The sequence below is a fragment of the Pinus tabuliformis genome, chromosome 9 (assembly GCF_031772625.1).
Source record: "Pinus tabuliformis cultivar Carrire ecotype Pingquan chromosome 9, CPIR1, whole genome shotgun sequence".
Lineage (NCBI taxonomy): Eukaryota > Viridiplantae > Streptophyta > Pinopsida > Pinales > Pinaceae > Pinus > Pinus tabuliformis.
In genome coordinates, this window is record NC_142307.1 from 465,695,648 (window position 1) to 465,713,783 (window position 18,136).

Sequence of the window (18,136 nt, forward strand, 5' to 3'; positions counted from 1 at the left end):
GTTCGATCAATGCACTATACTCAGTGATATTGTTCGTATAATGACTGATACAAATCCCTTGAAAACTCACTAACTCTCCACTTGGAGAGAATATGGCCCATACTACAGAAGATAGGTTCTGCGTACTATGACTAGCACCATCAGCATAACCAACAAATGGTTCCAAAGATTTTGACATCTGCAACAAATGCAAAGTGGATTACTTAACCACATAAAAACTCTAAAAGTCACATTATGACACACACACGCAATCAAATCATATATACAGTGTTTTTTACTACGCATAATTAAGCATAGTAACATTTAAGATACAACCCATTTCGGGGCTGCAACAATGGAATTCCATCGTAATCAACCAACTCCTAAGTTCCTTTTGCCAAAACCTGCTTGACAATAGAGTGGCCCATCCATAATGGTTCAAATTTCCCTGCTCCTAATTTATCGGCTTCCTGATCATAAAGCAAGACCATGTCTCCTTCTAAGAATAAGTGAGGCTTAACATTGCAGTCATATTGCGCCTTAATTTGTTTCTTATATGCTTCATTGGCCAATGCGGCTTCACGACATGTTTCATCTAGATGGATGAGTTCTAAGAAACGTGCTTCTTCATCAAAAGTGTCAGGTAACAAGTCAATTGCCAGTTTTAATAATGAAATTTCAAATTGTATGGGCAAGATTGCCTCCAGACCATACACCAATTTAAAAGGTGTGAATCCAATTGCATTTCTCATTGAGGTTCGGTAAGCCCACAAAGCTGAGTACAAGATCAAATGCCAATTTCGTTTGTGAACTCCTATCATTCGTTGAAGCATTCGCTTAAGGATTTTGTTGATGGCTTCAACTTGTCCATTAGCCTATGGATAATAAGTAAAACTATCATGCAAAACTCCTAACTTGGTAGTTAATTCAGTCATCATATGGTTGCGAAAATATAAACCATGATTTGTAACTATAGCTTGTGGTACACCAAACTGTGCAACCACATGGTTGAAGAAAAAAAGTGCAGTCGTCTCACCACTGTTGTTTAATGTAGGCATCGCCTCGGCCCATTTCATAAAATAGTCCATGGCGACAATAATATACCCATGCCCCCCGATCGAGGGAGGGTTACATGTCATGAAATCAATGCCCCATTTTTCAAATGGTCCAACAACGATGATAGGATGCAGTGGTGCAAGTGGTAATCGAGTTTTACGGTCAAAAATTTGGCATGCATGACAACTTCTGACAACAATAATGCAATCATTAAATATGGTTGGCCAAAAGTAACTAGCACAAAGAATCTTCTATGCGATAGCATAACCAGATAAATGTCCACCACAAGCACCAGAATGGAAATCATTCAGAACTTTCTCGGCTTCCTCATGTGTGAGGCACCTTCGTAAAATCGTATTGATACCATGACGATAAAGGGTGTCGCCAATGATCAGATAATCTTTGGCTTGATATCAAATACATCGTTGCGAGGGAGAGGTATCGGGCCAGAAAGTTTTGGTTTGGATATAGATTAGTATATCTCCGTAGCCATGGTAAGATGACGAAATCAGAAATAGAGACTCAACTGGAATTGATGGTTCCGTTTTTAAGTTCATGGCGGTAGAGGGAAGGTCGCAAAGAAGCTCGATAAAAACTAGAGATTTCTTTGACTTGGATTTGATGAATTCCAAATCAAATTCCTACAAAATGATGATCCATTTCGAATTTTCCCCCCAGAAATTGACGTGACAAGATGTATGTCATAGGGCTGAAATATGAAATGACAGTGGTCTTTCGGAGCAGGATATAATAATGAAATATATATACAGCTTGAACGGTAGCCAAAGCTAGCTTTTCAACGTAAGAATACTTAACTTTTGTATCATTGATATTGTGACTCAAATAATAGATTGGATGTTCAATCCCATCTTATTCTTGGACTAAAACCATAGCAATGGTTGTATCTGCAGCGGCGAGATACAAGAAATAATCATTTTGATAATTAGGGGCATACATTAATGATGCTTGGATCAGGGTATCTTTGAGAGCATCAAAGGAAGCTTGCGCAACCTGGTCCCAATGGAAGGGAATTCCCTTTTTCAAAAGACGAGTAAATCCTTTAGCCATTTCGGCATAGTTGGGAATGAATCTCCTTAGAAAGTTAGCCTTCCCTTGGAGTCTCTGTAACTGAAGTAAATTGGAAGGTGGAGGCAGATCAAGAATTGCCTTAACCTTCAAAGGGTCGAGTCGAATTCCTTCTTTAGACACTACGAAACCAAGCAAACAACCAGAACCAACACAAAACACACATTTATGTGGATTGAGTCGAATTTTGTAGTGTCGGCACCGTAAAAAGATGGCTCTCAAATGTTGCGGGTGATCAACCCGTTTCCGTGAATGAGCAGGTAAATCATCTAGATAGGGTTGAACAATGTGTTTGATGTCATGGAAGGCATAATTTACTTCCCTCTGAAAAGTTTCCCAATGTTCTTCAAACCAAAAGGGAGTTTCCTATATGCGAATGTGCCCCAAGGACAAATAAAGGCAGTTTTATATTGGTCTTCTGGGCAGATATTGATCTGATTATGGCTGGAAAAGCCATCCATAAATGAAAATTTTTTAATCTCATGTTCAACTATACTAGAATCAACACTTGGAATTTCCTCATATGACCAAGCAAATATATCGAATTCACAAAAAGGAGCACGGTAAGTTTCAAGTTCCGATGGAGAACAAGATTTTCCAACATGGATGTTTTCTACAATTCTAGGTTTGGTCAAAATATTGATAGAAATGGTTTCTTCGATATTCGATAAGTTTTGTTCAGAATCGACTGTGTCTACAAATACAGAATCCGAAAGGAAATACACAATTGAAGGGTGATTTAGTTCATTTGGAATATCTTCTATGTGATCTAGAAGATGGGATCGATGATGATAATATGTCCATGTTTCTTCTTATGTCATCATTGATTGGATGATTCCTTCATCAATAGAAAATGTACATGAAAAAGGATCAGAGGAAGTGTCGTATTCTAACGAACAATCAACCCATACAATTGGTGATGATGGATTTGGATTTGTCGCACAAGCCAAAAAGATTGATTGTTATGCAAGCTCAATGGGGCTCAGCGGCATTATGCATATCAGCTTCAGAATTCTTGGAAATCTTCCATGAATCAGATGAAGTGGAAGATATCATGTTACAAGTCTCAACTTTTGCAACTTTCGTCATTTGTGATGGTGACGGTAGTGAAAAGGTGCCCATTAGGGAACAATATTTGAAGAGACCTACTCCAACATTCTAAAGAGATAGCGGGGGTCTATGAACTAACAGAATTCTTCCAGTTGCCTATGAACTAGAGGCGAAGAAGGCAAGTTGATCAATTACTATGATTCTGCCTTTATGAGGGAAAGCGATCATACAAAATTATGTCGAAACCACAGCAGCCATAGCATAAACCCATGGTCTTCCTAGTAAAATGTTGTAGTCAAGGGGTCCGTCAACGACCTCAACTTCAATAGTTATAGTTTTTCCCCCTAGTTCTATCTGCAGGTTACTTAAAATTCCACAAGGTGTATAAGTGTGACCGTCAAAAGCTTTTAACGTTGTAGGTGATCATGACAAAGGCGGTGAGCCAAGTGTTTTCCAACAATTCATTGACATGATACAAGTAGATGCACCCTCGTCAATAATGGTTCGGTGAACAAGTTTATTCAAAGCTTTTACTTGGATCAAGAATGTTAACTGAGCTGGTAATTGTGGCGTATAACCCGCATGGTTAAAAACCACAAGATTGGAATTCGTTGGATCAATTCCACCAATTGCTGACAATAAAGCTTGCTTTTGGGAGGGACAATTTTGAAGCACCTCAAGCGTCGACATAGTAGAAGGTGACTGAGCCAAATCTTCTACTATGTTATAATTTTGCGCTGCTCGAGCTCAAGGGTTGAATGTAGATTTATGAACAACTCCCTTAGGCGGTTTTATTGTTAACTCTGGTGAAATAGGTGGTGGAATGGAATCAGACAAAGTCGAAGTTGAAGCATTGGGTTGATATGTAGCCTGGTTATTTGACGATGACAATGGATTACCATAATCTTTACTTCATGTGGTCACCAAAACATCAGTCTTAGGCTTAGTGATAGATAGCATAAGTACTTGTGACGTGGAAGCATGATCTGTAGCAACCAAATGAGTCTCTGGGTTTGGAAAAGAGTTTGTCAACACAGCGGATGTATTAGAAGTCTTAAGAAGTTTTGAGACTTCAGAGTGGTGAGGACAGTCTCGCATAAAGTGCTCCTAATTACAGATTAAACATGGTTAATGAGGTTTCATAGCTAGAGAAGCTGAATTAGATGATTTCTCTTGAGGGGGGAGGATTTTGTTTCTTTTTCCCCTTTTTCTTACTTCGAGGTTGCTTTTCACTTTTACCTTTGTCAGATGACACGGCATTTATTTCGAAAGCAAGTGTATTATCAGATGCACTATAAGTTTGATTTGAAATAGCAAGTGTTTGACCAGATGTTCTACTTGCTGTTTGAGTGCTTGAAGAACCAGTCACGCCGTCACCGGCATGAGAATCTTTACTAGATGGAGGTGGTGGAACAATAAAAGCTGGTCTAGGTGCATTTGGAATCTTATCATAGAGCGTGCCAGACTGGGTGTAAATCAAGTCTAAGTATTGGGCACAAGAAATTACTTGCTCTTCAGTAACAACTCCTCCTTTAGCCACATCCTCGATGATAGATGGCAATAAGGATTTGATAAACCACTCAGCTAAAAGCTGATCGGGAACAAAAGTTTTGACCATTCGACAATGATGACACCACTCATGAATATAATCAGAATGTGAGTAGTAGTGGTCTATTTAAAGTTGGTCAATAGCTCCATTCTAGTTTCGTATCTGATAGGTAATTGGAAGTGGGTTGGAAATGTAGTGGCTAAAGGATGTGAAGTTGTCAATTGAAGCTCGTGGTAATTCAATATACCACTTTGCAGTCGGACCAGTAAGCGTTCGTTGGAAAAGACGTAGTCTAACTGAATCATCAATTAAGGAGTTAGATGAACACCATAAATGAAAATTCATAACGTGGTTGGATGAATCTTCTCTAGTGCTTCCATTGAACTTAGGAATATCAAAAGGCAATTTGTGAGGAATCACCAGCCACCAAGGTGCATAAAGAATGGGATCATTGGTAAGCCGATTTAAATCCGGTAATTCAAGTGTTGCGACAAAAGGCAATTATCGATTTAGGTCGGGTTGAGCGTAACCAGGGTAAGATGGAATTGCCTAAGAAATAGGCCTTTACATACCAGCATAAGTAATCTGTTGTTGGTAACCTTGATAGGGGTAGGTTTGTTGAACATATCCAGTATAAGGTGGTTGTTGGTTACCAAGATAAATTTGTTGTTGTCCGAACCCATCATAGGCTTGTTGACCAGGACTTGGGTAAGCTTGTTGTTGACCAAACCCAGCATAGACTTGTTGACTAAGTCCAGGATAAGTTTGGTACTATTGGAATTGTTGTTGTTAATATTTTGGCTACCATGGTTGTTGATTAACGGTTGTTTCCCACTAATGTAAGTTTGACCAGGTTGTGAATAAATTAGACCAGTATAAGTCTAAGTCATCCCAGTTAATAGTAAACTAGCCTAAGGTTGTTGGATTCCAGACATAGACGATTGTTGTAAAACGGCCTGAGAAGATTGAGTCTGTAGACCTGAAACTTGAGGGTCAGAGGTTGAAGGACTAGCTTGCAAAGGTTGAGATACAATTAACTGAGCTTTCAAATGTGGTAAAGTTGTAATGACAAGCGTAGTAGGTATGGATGAAACAAATTTCATTGGTTGTGATGCATACACAAGCCTTGGTTGAACGGGCATTGTTGGTTGCCATTGACAAATAGTCATTCCACAATAAGTTGGACCTAAAGATGACGGTATACTGCCATATGATTACCCCCCAGAAAATGGAGGATAAGCAGATTGGGCATACTTTTCTCCATATGGAGGTAATCTAGTGTAAAGTGGATACATTGGATGGTAACCAAAAGGACCAACTTGATATTGACTTGCTGGATCAAACTGTTCAGTATTCGTAAGTGAAGAACCAGGTAAAATTCCTGTGGATGACATGGGTTAAGACCATGGACTAGAACCAACATCGGAGTGAGTTCCAGATAATGATTGGTAACCCGGAGGGATGGATGGAACACCATATAGATGTGACTCAGGTGTTGTGGTAAACATCGAAGAAGTAGCGACAATAGATGTTTTCACATCTGTAACAGATAATACAATCTGGGATGTTGTGTCATCCATAGTCAAATGGCCCAATAAATTTCCTAATGAATCTACGGGAGTTTGAAAGTAAATAGGATCAAAAGGAGCAGTAAACTGAGGAGAATAAGGATAAAGATAAATCCCTGGTCCAAAATGAGTTGGAGTTCTAGGTGTTTCTTCTTCAGATTCCTCTTCAATAGCAATCAAACCAGGTGGAAGGATTTCACCATCAGGTCCGTAATAGATTTCCGGTGTTTGACTCTGCAGTAAAGGGGAAGTCTCAACAGTTACAGATGTCTGAGGATAAACCGGTCGATCGTCTTTCGGTACGGGAACAACTTCTGATTGTTCAACTTCGAGATCCAAGTGTTCTGGTAAAATAACAACGGGTTCATGATGAGTTTCTTGAACAACTTTTGGTTAGAAGTAACTTATGGTTGAACTATGATAGGTTCAGGACCAACTTCTGATTGAACAGATTCAAGTTCAGAAGTAATTTCTTGTTGAACAACTTTGGGTTGAGAATCAAATTCTTGTTGGAAAACTTCAGTTACTGTTTCACTAAGTTCACTTTTTGTGTCCTCAAGTAATTATAAAGGTTCCACTTCAATAGCAAATGTACCAATAATTGTAGGAATAACTAGAATCACAGTACTTACCAGTATAGGTGACTCTGGCAAATCAGATGAAGAACCAGAATTTTGTGATGTATTGGACTCACGTAAACAAGACCGCTTTTGTCGACTAGGTGTAGCTTCAGGCGATAAAGGCAGTTTACTCATTGTCCTCCGCGAACGACGAGGTAAAGGTTGATTTTCCTCCACAATTTCTGATTGATTTTATTACAAAAAGAAATAAACAAAAAGAGGGTAATCTAGGCAAAATGATTACCAAGCAACTGTGAACTGCAATATACTGTCTCAGTAAACCAAGGACTTAACATACGTGCAGGCAATCTCCCTGAATGTTTTGTTCGGTGTATCACAGTGTACAAGGCGGCCGACTCAGTTACCTAAGGATGGATAACAACCTAATGTAGTCCTCCCATATATACCCAAAAGTACGTGGAGGCCCAATCCATGTTAGCGCTGTCTAATAGGAAACCGCACAGTGAGAGCTTTCCTTCATACTTTTTGTACTATAACACCGCCCTATATACCTGAAAGTATGTGGACGAGCTACGATATACTTACATACGTCGAATGAGGTATCACACTCAGAATGTATCGCAGAAATTAGCAATAGCTGCTATGTTTAACGACGTCGGAACACGTCTCTAGCCTAGACCTCTAAATGTTATGCGTTAAGTTACAATGCTCCATTAGGTTAATTGAGATAAATTTGAGTTGATCTTGTTTAAAAGTTTGCCTTTTAGGTTCATCGCGTAATGTTTTTGAAACTCCTAGAATGCAACTATGATGAGAAACATTCTTTTCATTTGATTTGAACATTGAAAACCGTAACTAAAAGGGATCGAGCAATCATAATCTTTAAACAAATATCATAGAGCACATCTAATGCAACTTTCCCTATACTATTCCTACAAGCACACACAAACTTCTAAATTCATAATGTATGTTTTTCTTTTCATTCCTTTAATGTTTAGATGAACAAAAGGAAACAAAATGCAAATACAGTCAATCAATAATTTTCGCAAGAAACGAAGACTTTACGATAGTTTCTTTTTCAAGGAAATGAATACTTTACGACACTTGTTTTTCAGAAAAGACTAATCGATTGTAAGCTAACTTTGACAATGAATTGATAATGATAAAGAAATCACTTAAGAAACACTAAACAATCAAGGCCAAAGTAGGGCTAGGAGAAGAAATGCAAATTGATTTCATAACCATAGAAAACATTGATCTTTCAGCAAACAGCATCAGAAGAAAATTTGGTAAAAAACCAAGCCAAAGGTGAGTTTGCTAGCTTGACAAGGATCAGCGCAGCCCTAAGTGGGAGACAGCGCGTTGCAATGTACTATCTCTAAGCTAAGGCTGCTCTGCGGCGCACTATGTCAAGACCAACACTGCTCTGGTGCCAGAGATTCCAATCAAGAGACATTCAAGCACACTTTTTGACCAAAAAACACTTCAAAATGACTAAAAAGAGATCAATGAAGTCAATTAAAGTCTACTAGGATGTAATATGATGAGGATAAACTACCATGAACGACAATCGTTCCCCAGTATGGTCACCAATTTGTTATATGGAATTTGACTTACGAATAAGCACATTTTCCCTAAGTGGGCAGTTACACTTAGAACAACAGAAAGAAAGTGGTTTAACCTTTTCCTATAATAGATAGATGAGATGAAGGAACTTACTTGTGATCTTTCGCTTCCTTGATCTCCTTTGAATTGTTGTCATCGCTCCCACTCAAACTAAATCCGCTCAATTGGTACTTGTCAACAAAAACAGAAGACGACAACGATCAAAGTATATGATTCTATCTACTATAAAAAATGGAATCGACAACATTTAAACATATATGCATCATAGATATGAACAAGAATATGGGAAAAGGAACAAACAACTTTATTGATGTAGAAGGAAGAGTTACACCCAAAGCAGTTCGATCCCGTGTCACTCATCCAGCTTTAGTCCAAACCCTCGTCACACCAAAAGCACATCAATCCAGCAACATAACATTACTTGACATGAACTCAAATCTCAAGCCAATAATATTTATCTACAATCTTCAAATTCCAGCCCCCTGATCACTATGATGAGTGGTCAATTTATAGGGAAATGCAAGTGGTTATGTCATAAATTGGGCATTGAATGGTTTTCCAAAATTGGAGTTAGTTTCCATGGAGAAAGGGATGAGAGGATAGAGGGGTAATTGATCCATAGCCTATCCAAAGTAGACCTCATTGGATGAGATAAGATTTGGGCATCCTTTTAGAATGCTCTAGAATCAAAGAATATTCCCATAATCCTATGTCAATTTCGCTCATTCTCGCCTAGTGTAGGTCAAAGTGGGCCTAAGTGCATTGCAGTGTAGGCCTGAATGGGCCTACCTGCTCTGCAGTGTAGTTACCCCTGACCAAGGCTGTGCTGGTGTCCCAAGGAGGCATTTCAGTAGGGTTTCATGCTAGGAAACTCGCATGGATGAAATCATTCAATTTGATGACTTGTATAGGGCATGTAGCAACTGAATTAGGGTTTGATGAGCCCTGATTGTATTGATCTGAATGTCGGAGTGACGTGCCCAAATAGACCTGTAACAGATGGGTAGAGGCACATCTGGTTAAAGATTGTACAGGAGCTACAGCAGCAAAGTTTTGTTTGAATATGTCTTAACTAGATTTGGCTGCCCAAAAGTGTTGATGAGTGATCGAGGTACGCACTTCCTAAATGAGACAATCAGTATGTTGACTGAGGAGTTCCAGGTCTATCATCAGAAGAGAACATTGTATCATCCTCAGGCTAGTGGAATAGTTGTGGATTTTAAAAAGATCTTGGAGAATGTGCTAACAAAGATTTGTGATGCACAGCGAAATGACTAGGATGTGTGCATACCTGCAGTACTATGGGCATACAGGACTACTTGTAAAAATTTGATTGGACAGGCACATTTTAGATTGGTATATGGTGTAGAAGTTGTGATGTCTATGGAATACATCGTGCCTAGTCTACGCATAGCAGATTTCACAGGTATGGCAAATCACGAAGCCTTGGAAGAACAGCTCGCGCAGCTAATGAAGCCTGAAGAAGACAGGTTCTTGGTTGGATTCCATCAACAAGTACAGAAAGAACGTGAAAAAGCATGGCACGATTGACACATTAAGTTGTGCCCATTCAAAGTAAATGATTTGGTTTTATTATATGATAAAAATTTCACTAAGTTTCTGGGGAAATTTCAGGTGCACTCGCTTGGGCCATATGTTATCAAAGAGATTATAGATGGAGGCACAGTTCAACTCGCAAAGCTGAATGGAGAAACTTTTACGAGAAGAGTGAATGGAAGATGATTGAATCCATATATAGGGGATCTGGCTCAATGAATATATGATGGCAGGACAGTCTTAGTGCTCCAGGCAGTTGTAAGAACGTGGGACTATAAACTACCCTGCTAGGGTTGGAGGATTACGTGGCAAGCAGGCTACAAGGAAAATGGTGAAGTTACAATATAAGAAGCTACGTGCAGGTAGTTGTGCTATGGAGGGAGGTACCGCACAGCATAGCAAGAAAGTGACCATTGTAGTCATTGTTCACAATTTGACAGCTATAAGAGGGTTAAGAGGAGCGGACTGGCGGCATTTAAGGCCAAAATATTTGAAGATTTTCCGCCAAAATAGCATTAATGATCGAATTTTGGGGGGAATGATCAGATTTGAATTCAAAAACCCCTATACATTACGCGTGTTGGTCCAATAGAGAACACTTTGCACCCTTAGAGTTTTTTATTTGTGTTGTCTGTTGATTATGAACCGTTCAATTTTCGAGGATTTGGTCGCGACCCTACATTTGCCAATTTATCGGAGTTGAATTAGAAATTCATCCTTGAAACCATGTTAGGACCAAGCCCTACTGAGACTGTGATCACTGGGGGAGATGTCCCATCTTAAGGAGTTGCTCCAGATCTAGTGAGTATGGAAGCTCTGGATCATGTGCCTATGGTGTCGAGGTCGCCTAGGCCAAAGCCTACCCCTGTTAGAGAAACCCAAAAACCAAATAAGGATAAACAGAAGAAGTCGGTGTTGTTGCTTGAATCACCTATAAAACACTCTGCAACTCAAAAGTAGAAGAAAGACAAGCAGCCCGAGAGGGTTATCGATTTGGAGGCCGAGGAAGGACAGGGCATCGAGGACATAGATGCTGAGGGACTGAATCCCATTACAAAGTTGCATAATTATATCCCTCCGCGCAAGGGGAAGGTGAAGGTCACCAAGGACCCAGATTCTTACAAATTTGTCATTTCTACGCCCTTGTTACTGGAGTAGGTTCCCTTCGAAGGTCTGCACCTTGCACGGATCCCCCTATTGAAAATGGAAGATTGGGATCTGGAAAATCATGAGCAGTTCCCTCACCTGGCGACAGCCAACTATATGAAGTGTGCCTACTACCCAGACTCAGGTGTCACTGAGCTAGAGACGGTGGAATGGATTCGCGGAGTTGATAATTTGTGGTTATTGAACCTGTTGTGGGTGCCCCACTATTACCACACCACTATCAACACAACCTCTGTGCGTCAATTACTTACTCTAATGCACGATGAGTGGTTACAACTAGAAGGGCATATACCCATCACTGACATGCTCATCCATAGGATCATGCACCTGCCACATGAGGGTTTGAATCTAGCCAAGGAGTTTGGCGGAAAGATAGGAGAAAAGGATTTGGTGGACAAGATGAAGAAGGAATTTTCCCTCATGAAAAAGTTGCATGGATATTCAATCACTTCTATAAATGACCCCACGTTGTAGATTGCCACACAAACCTTGGCAGGGAAGGTAATGAGGAAGTGTTGCGCGGCTGAAGTTCCGACGCCCGTGATTTCTCTAGCTGCACAATGTGCGAAGGGTGTTCAATTCAACTAGTCAAAGTACCTGTGCAGTGAATTCCTCACGAATTGTTGTGAGGTCTAGGATGAGACCAAGCCATTCCATTATGCTTGGTTGTTTCTCTCCATTGTGTTGGTCGCATGGGAGCTGTCGAAGGACAGCTAGTTTCCTCTGTTGAAAGAAGGATTGCCGGAGGCACGCAGTTCTCCTCCCTATGGGCCACAAAGGACCCCGTGCGGGTCACAGAAACAAATATATTCTGGGTTCTGATGGAATCAAGCCTCCACATGGCCATCAACCAGCGCCCAAGGTTGTCCCCGACCTTATACAAGCAGTTGTCAGCTTATGTCGCGTTCAAGGCTGACTTCCACCGAGTCTACATTCAGGCACGAAAGGACCTACAACATAAATGGTATGATTTACCATATTTTGGTCACAAATCATGACATACATAAGGTAATAAAGCAATGGCCAACAGAGTGGTGCGCCCCTCAGACTTGGATGTCGGAACTAGTAAGGGCACGGGGAGCTCAACAGAAAATAAAAGGAAGGATGCAGTCGCGCAAAATTTGGTCATGTAACGGAAGAATGAAGCCACCGAGAAGGATCGGATGGAGAAGGAGCATGCTACTAAGGAGCAGGATGAGCAAGAACAACGTGATTCAGAGTGAAGCGGCTAATCCTCTTCGCCCAAAACCAAGGAGGAAGGACAGTCCGAACAGGGCGGCAGAGAAAATGAGGGGTAGAGCACCCCATTTCAACTAAAGAATCATAGAAAGGAGTAGTGGGAAGGTCCCCGCAAAAAGAAAAAATCAAATAAGTTGCGGGTGTAGAAATTCTGCAAATTCTCTACAAATATCGCTCTAAGATCATGTAGAAAATCCGACTGTAGATTAACTCGATAATGCAATATACCAAAGAAAAATACTATAATCTACTTCTACTATCAATTTATGAAAGCTTAAGATTGAGCAAGATCGATCTGAACACATATAACCAGAAGAAGAAGAATAAATGCACATGAAACATAGAAAATACTCAGGGGAAAGCCTCAACTAAAAACCCCACTATCTGTATTATCATACAAGGTGGAAATACATCAAGATTATACAAAGCCTTAGCTCTCACAGCTAGCCATCTCTCAGTGCAATCCTCCTGGATGCTCACAGGCAATCAAATATTCTCACAATCCTTCTCCTCTACCCTCCAAGCTCCTATTTCCTTGCACAGTTACCTCTTGGATGATCTCCTTCACCCAGTGTAACACTACTCTCACACACTGCTCTAACACACTGTCAGAACTGCGCAATCCTCAAAAAACATTATTTATTCTGCATGCATGAGTTTCCTTTATAGGAGAAAACATGCAACTGATAGTAGACTATCCTTAACATTTAGCTCAACTGGGTCTTTCTCAGAATAGACATGCATGAGTTTCTGATGAGAGAATCTTCAGTTATGTAGAGTAAACTAGTTGACTGCATGCATGCATCAACTGACTGATAACTCACAATTAGTTCCTCAAACAGTTTGGAACTAATTTAACTGGACTTAACTCAGTAAACTGAGCTAACTAATTACAACTCAAATATAACTCAATCTTATCTCCTTAATTAAGGGATAATCTCCTTAATTTACGGGATAACAGTTGCATGACTTCAGAAAGACTTCTAACTTGAATTTCTCCAACTAATTAATCCATAATCAATTAATTAATTATTTTCAAGCAGCTTATGAGACTAAATTCGAATTTAATTCACAATTTTAATTCAAGGACAAATTAAAATTGGAATATTCTGGATTCTATTTTTATCATTTCTTGTTGCTATTTTCAACACTCCCTCTCAACAAGAAAGGAATTCAACTCGATCCCAATCCTAAACCTTTGGAATGTTCTGCATGAAACACTTCTCTCTAGTGTTTTTGCTCTAGCAACTCCAGAAACAAAAAAAAAAAAGTCCAACCTAAATCAGTATGATGCATCTGTCATCAAAGTCTCTGACTGTTATTGCCTCTGTCGATTGAAAACTATGTGCTTCTGTTGACTTTGCCTTTCTACACTATTGTCAACCCTTCTCTGCGCTCTTCAGTATCTAACTGCTCTAGCCTCTGTCACTTTGATCTCTGACTACATCAATCCCACTTATTCCTCCCACTACTATGTACTTTGGGCTCCCGTAGCAATGTACGATCCATGAGATAAAACCTCTCAATGGACCCTACCCAATCCTAGCCTTCTTGAGACTATCATTTCACATCGCCCCACCTCACAATTGGAGGTATGGTTGCATGTGATCCCTTTGCCCACTTCTCTAATTATGTCTCCTCCACAATTGTCTGAGACTTCTTATGGGACTGCATGTTGAGAGGTAATTTACTCTCCCTCTCAACCACCAAGTCTCTAACATTTGCCTTACTTCTCAAGGCTTTGCATGCATCTTGAACCTCAAGAGCATACAGGTTCTTAACTCGTGAACCAATCTATTTCACCTGTCTCATGGTAATGTGTCTAAGGAAAACCTTTCCCTTACTGAATACAACATCATAGCCTTTGTCCTCCAACATCTCGACCGATACCAAGTTCTTCTTCAGTCCAGGCACATACTTCACATCTATCAAGGTGATAGGAGCTCCATGCTCCCTTTGAAAAGAAACCATGCCACTCCCAAAACACTAAACCTTTCATTGTCACCCATCTCTATGTGCATCTTGAGGTCTTTCTCCTCCAAGGTGCTGAATAAACTTTTATCGCCGGTCATGTGGAATGAGGCTCCACTGTCAAGATACCAACCACAACCCATCATAGATGACACCATGCATGCAATGAGGGTAAAGTCCATTTCGAACTAAGAGGCTAATGCCTCACCTTCTAATCCTTCTAAGGATCCCTTCATGGACTTCTTCGATGGGCAATTAGTTGCATAATGTCCCATCTCATGGAAATTAAAGCATCTCACTTTAGACTTGTCACCCTTCTTCCCTCCATGAGAAGAGTTTGATTCGAAATGGGATGCCTTCCCCTTCCTTTTCCTTGCCTTAATTGCTAAGGCTAGATTTTCTTCATCATCATCCTTGGATGAAGAACCATCTCATGTGCTCCTCCTGATCTCCTGCATGAGATCCGACCACAGTTGTTCCCAATCCAGCAGTTTCTCCCTTCCATTCACAGAGTCCTGGTAGCTATTCCAGCTCTTTGGAAGGCCAAGGAGAGCGAGGCTCACCATATCATCATCGGAAATAGTTATTTCCACACTTCCAAGATCATCTCTACAGGTGGTGAGCTTGTTCAGATATGTGGAAATAGTATCGACGTTCTCCATCTTGATTCTTCAAAGTTTATCCTTGAGCGCCAATTTCCTCTGGTCGCTACTGTTCTCGTAGAGGTCCTTCAATGTCTTCCACATTGAATATGGAGTATCCTTCCCATGGAGACTCGAGACAATATGGTCTCGAACTCCCTCAAGGATGATCTATCTCGCCCTCGCCACACACTTCTTGCACTCAGCCAACTCTTGTGCGATCTTTCCATGCTATGTAATTCAAGCTGCCTTCTAAGGCATACTCGAGTCTCAAGCCATATAATGGCATTGGCCAACCTTGAAGTATGATATGAATTCGATTTGCACCTGCAACCCTGAAATTCAAATTTTGAATTCTCTTCTCTGTATACTGTTCACCTGCTCCAATAAACTAGGCTCTGATACCATGTATAAATTCTCCAAATTCTCTACAAATCTCGCTTTAAGATCATGTAGAAAATTTGACTATAGATTAACTCGATAATGCAATATACTAAAGAAAAATACTATAATCTACTTCTACATCAATTTGTGGAAGCTTAAAGATTGAGCAAGATCATGCTAAACACATATAAACAAAAGAAGAAGAATCAATGCACATGAAACACAGAAAATACTCAGAGGAAAGCCTCAACTAAAAACCCCACTATCTGTATTATCATACAAGGTGGACATACATCAATATTATACAAAGCCTTAGCTCTCACAGCTAGCCAGCTCTTAGTACAATCCTCATGGATGCTCACAGGCAATCAAAGCTTCTCACAAGCCTTCTCCTCTACCCTCCAAGCTCCTATTTCCTTGCGCAGTTACCTCTGGGATGATCTCCTTCACCCAGTGTAACACTACTCTCACACACTGCTCTAAAACACTGTCAAAACTATGAAATCCTCAAGGAACCTTATTCCTTCTGCATGCATGAGTTTCCTTTATAGGAGAAAACATGCAACTGATAGTACACTGTCCTTAATATTTAGCTCAACTGGGCCTTTCTCAGAATAGACATGCATGAGTTTCTGATGAGAGAATCTTCAGTTATTTGCAGTACACTAGTTGAGTGCATGCATGCATCAACTGACCGATAACTCACAATTAGTTCCTCAAACAGTTTGGAACTAATTTAACTGGACTTAACTCAGTAAGCTAAGTTAACTAATTACAACTCAAATATAACTCAATATTATCTCCTTAATTAAGGGATAATATCCTTAATTTAATGGATAACTGTTGCATGACTTCAGAAAGACTTCTAACTTGAATTTCTCCAAATAATTAATCCATAATGAATTAATTAATTATTTTCAAGCAGCTCGTGAGACTAAATTCGAATTTAATTCACAATTTTAATTCAAGTACAAATTAAAATTGGAATATTCTGGATTCTATTCTTATCACTTCTTGTTGTTATTTTCAACAGTAGGGTGACCCCATGGTATTAATGAAGGGTGATATTGATGAGATTGACAACAAAATACGAGACACTACCACTGAAGTGTTGCAGCAGTTCGAGTAGCAGTATATGCAGACGCTGTGGAGCATCTAGAAGGATCTGTGCAAGCTGCGGATCCAGGCTAACAAGATACGAGTGGGTGCAGGTCAAGCGAGCGCAGAACAAGTGAGTCTGGCACTGGGGATGAGTCAGGTTGCGGAATTGGTAAGGACCCTGGACCTTCACACAGTTGCTTTATTGAAAGGGTCCCTACACACAAAGTCGTCTGACGACCACATAATCTTAAGTACCCTTAAGAACATCAGGCTGAACATTGCAGTGCTCCCCAATGAGCTTCTTCATGTGCTGCAGGCAGGGGTGACAGAGGAATTGAGAGCTCGGGAGCAGTGCGCTCTCAATTTGATTAGTGAATATAGGGTGAACAATGAACAGATGTTCGTCGAGAAAACGCAGACCTTGAAGGAAAAGGAAACAATGCAGGCACAAAGTTCCAGGTTGGAGGCTGCAGTAGCAGAGGCATGTAGAATAGTGTTGGAGTTGCACATTCCATAGGACGCACAGCCGGAAGCTAAGATCTGGAAGTTAGTTGCAGGAGTGCACAAGGAAAAGACGGAAGTTAGACGAGTTCAATTCGAGCTCAATATGAAAATCACGGAGATGTAGCTCAAATTACAACCTATGACTCCGCCCAAGGTCAGGGAGCAGCGCAGAGCCACCATCAAGGAAGGGATGGCCACTTTGGATGCCGCAATCACTGACTGCTCAGCCTTATTTGAACAGGTGATGGAATTGGTAATGACTCTGCAGGAAGACCCAAACCTGCAAATTTTGAATACAAAGGTTCATAAGCTCCAGAAGCAGTACGATGAGGTTAGGGCGACGACACGCTCAATTTCTCCAGCGCAACGCCTCGCCAAGTTGCAGGAGGGGAAGCAACTCCTCGCACAGGTAGAAGCAACCCAAAATAAGGAAGCCATGCTTAAGGCTAGGTTGGGACCTTGGTTAGAAGAAGCTTACCAAGTCACCACCAACATTCAGGAGAAGCTGACGGGCTTGTAAAGACACAGAAAATGATAAAGCTGGTCGCAAAAGGACCAGCTACAAAGCAGCTAGTAGAAGAGGTCAAGCAGGCAGCTACACAGAGCGTTGCCAAGGTTGCAGTCATGCAGGTGGAGCTGGGGGATCTTTGCAACAAGATCGCAGCACCATACGAGTGACTCGAGGGCGAGTCACGACCTTTGTGTTGGGGGCCTATTGGGATGGGGTCCCCTGGGTCTGTTTTGGGGTTAAAAACCCAAGTTTTGATGTAAATTTTGGTAAAAAAATGTAAAGTATCCACGATTTGTGGATGCGGAGCACGTAGGTAATTAGGAGTAAAAGGGGTTTTAGCCCCTTGTCTATGTAAATTTGAGTCGGTCTTGAGTTCCACCCTTGGTCCGCGGACCATGGGATTGTATAAATAGGTGTGTCTTAGAAAGTCTAAGGTAATGATCTAATCATGATGGATGTAATGGGTCAATAGGAGATAGCGCAGAGAACTGAGTCATAGAGGAGGGAAAGGCTTTGCAGCTGAGTGTGCAGAGGACTAGAGTAGTGTCTACAGTTGAGTGCGTGGA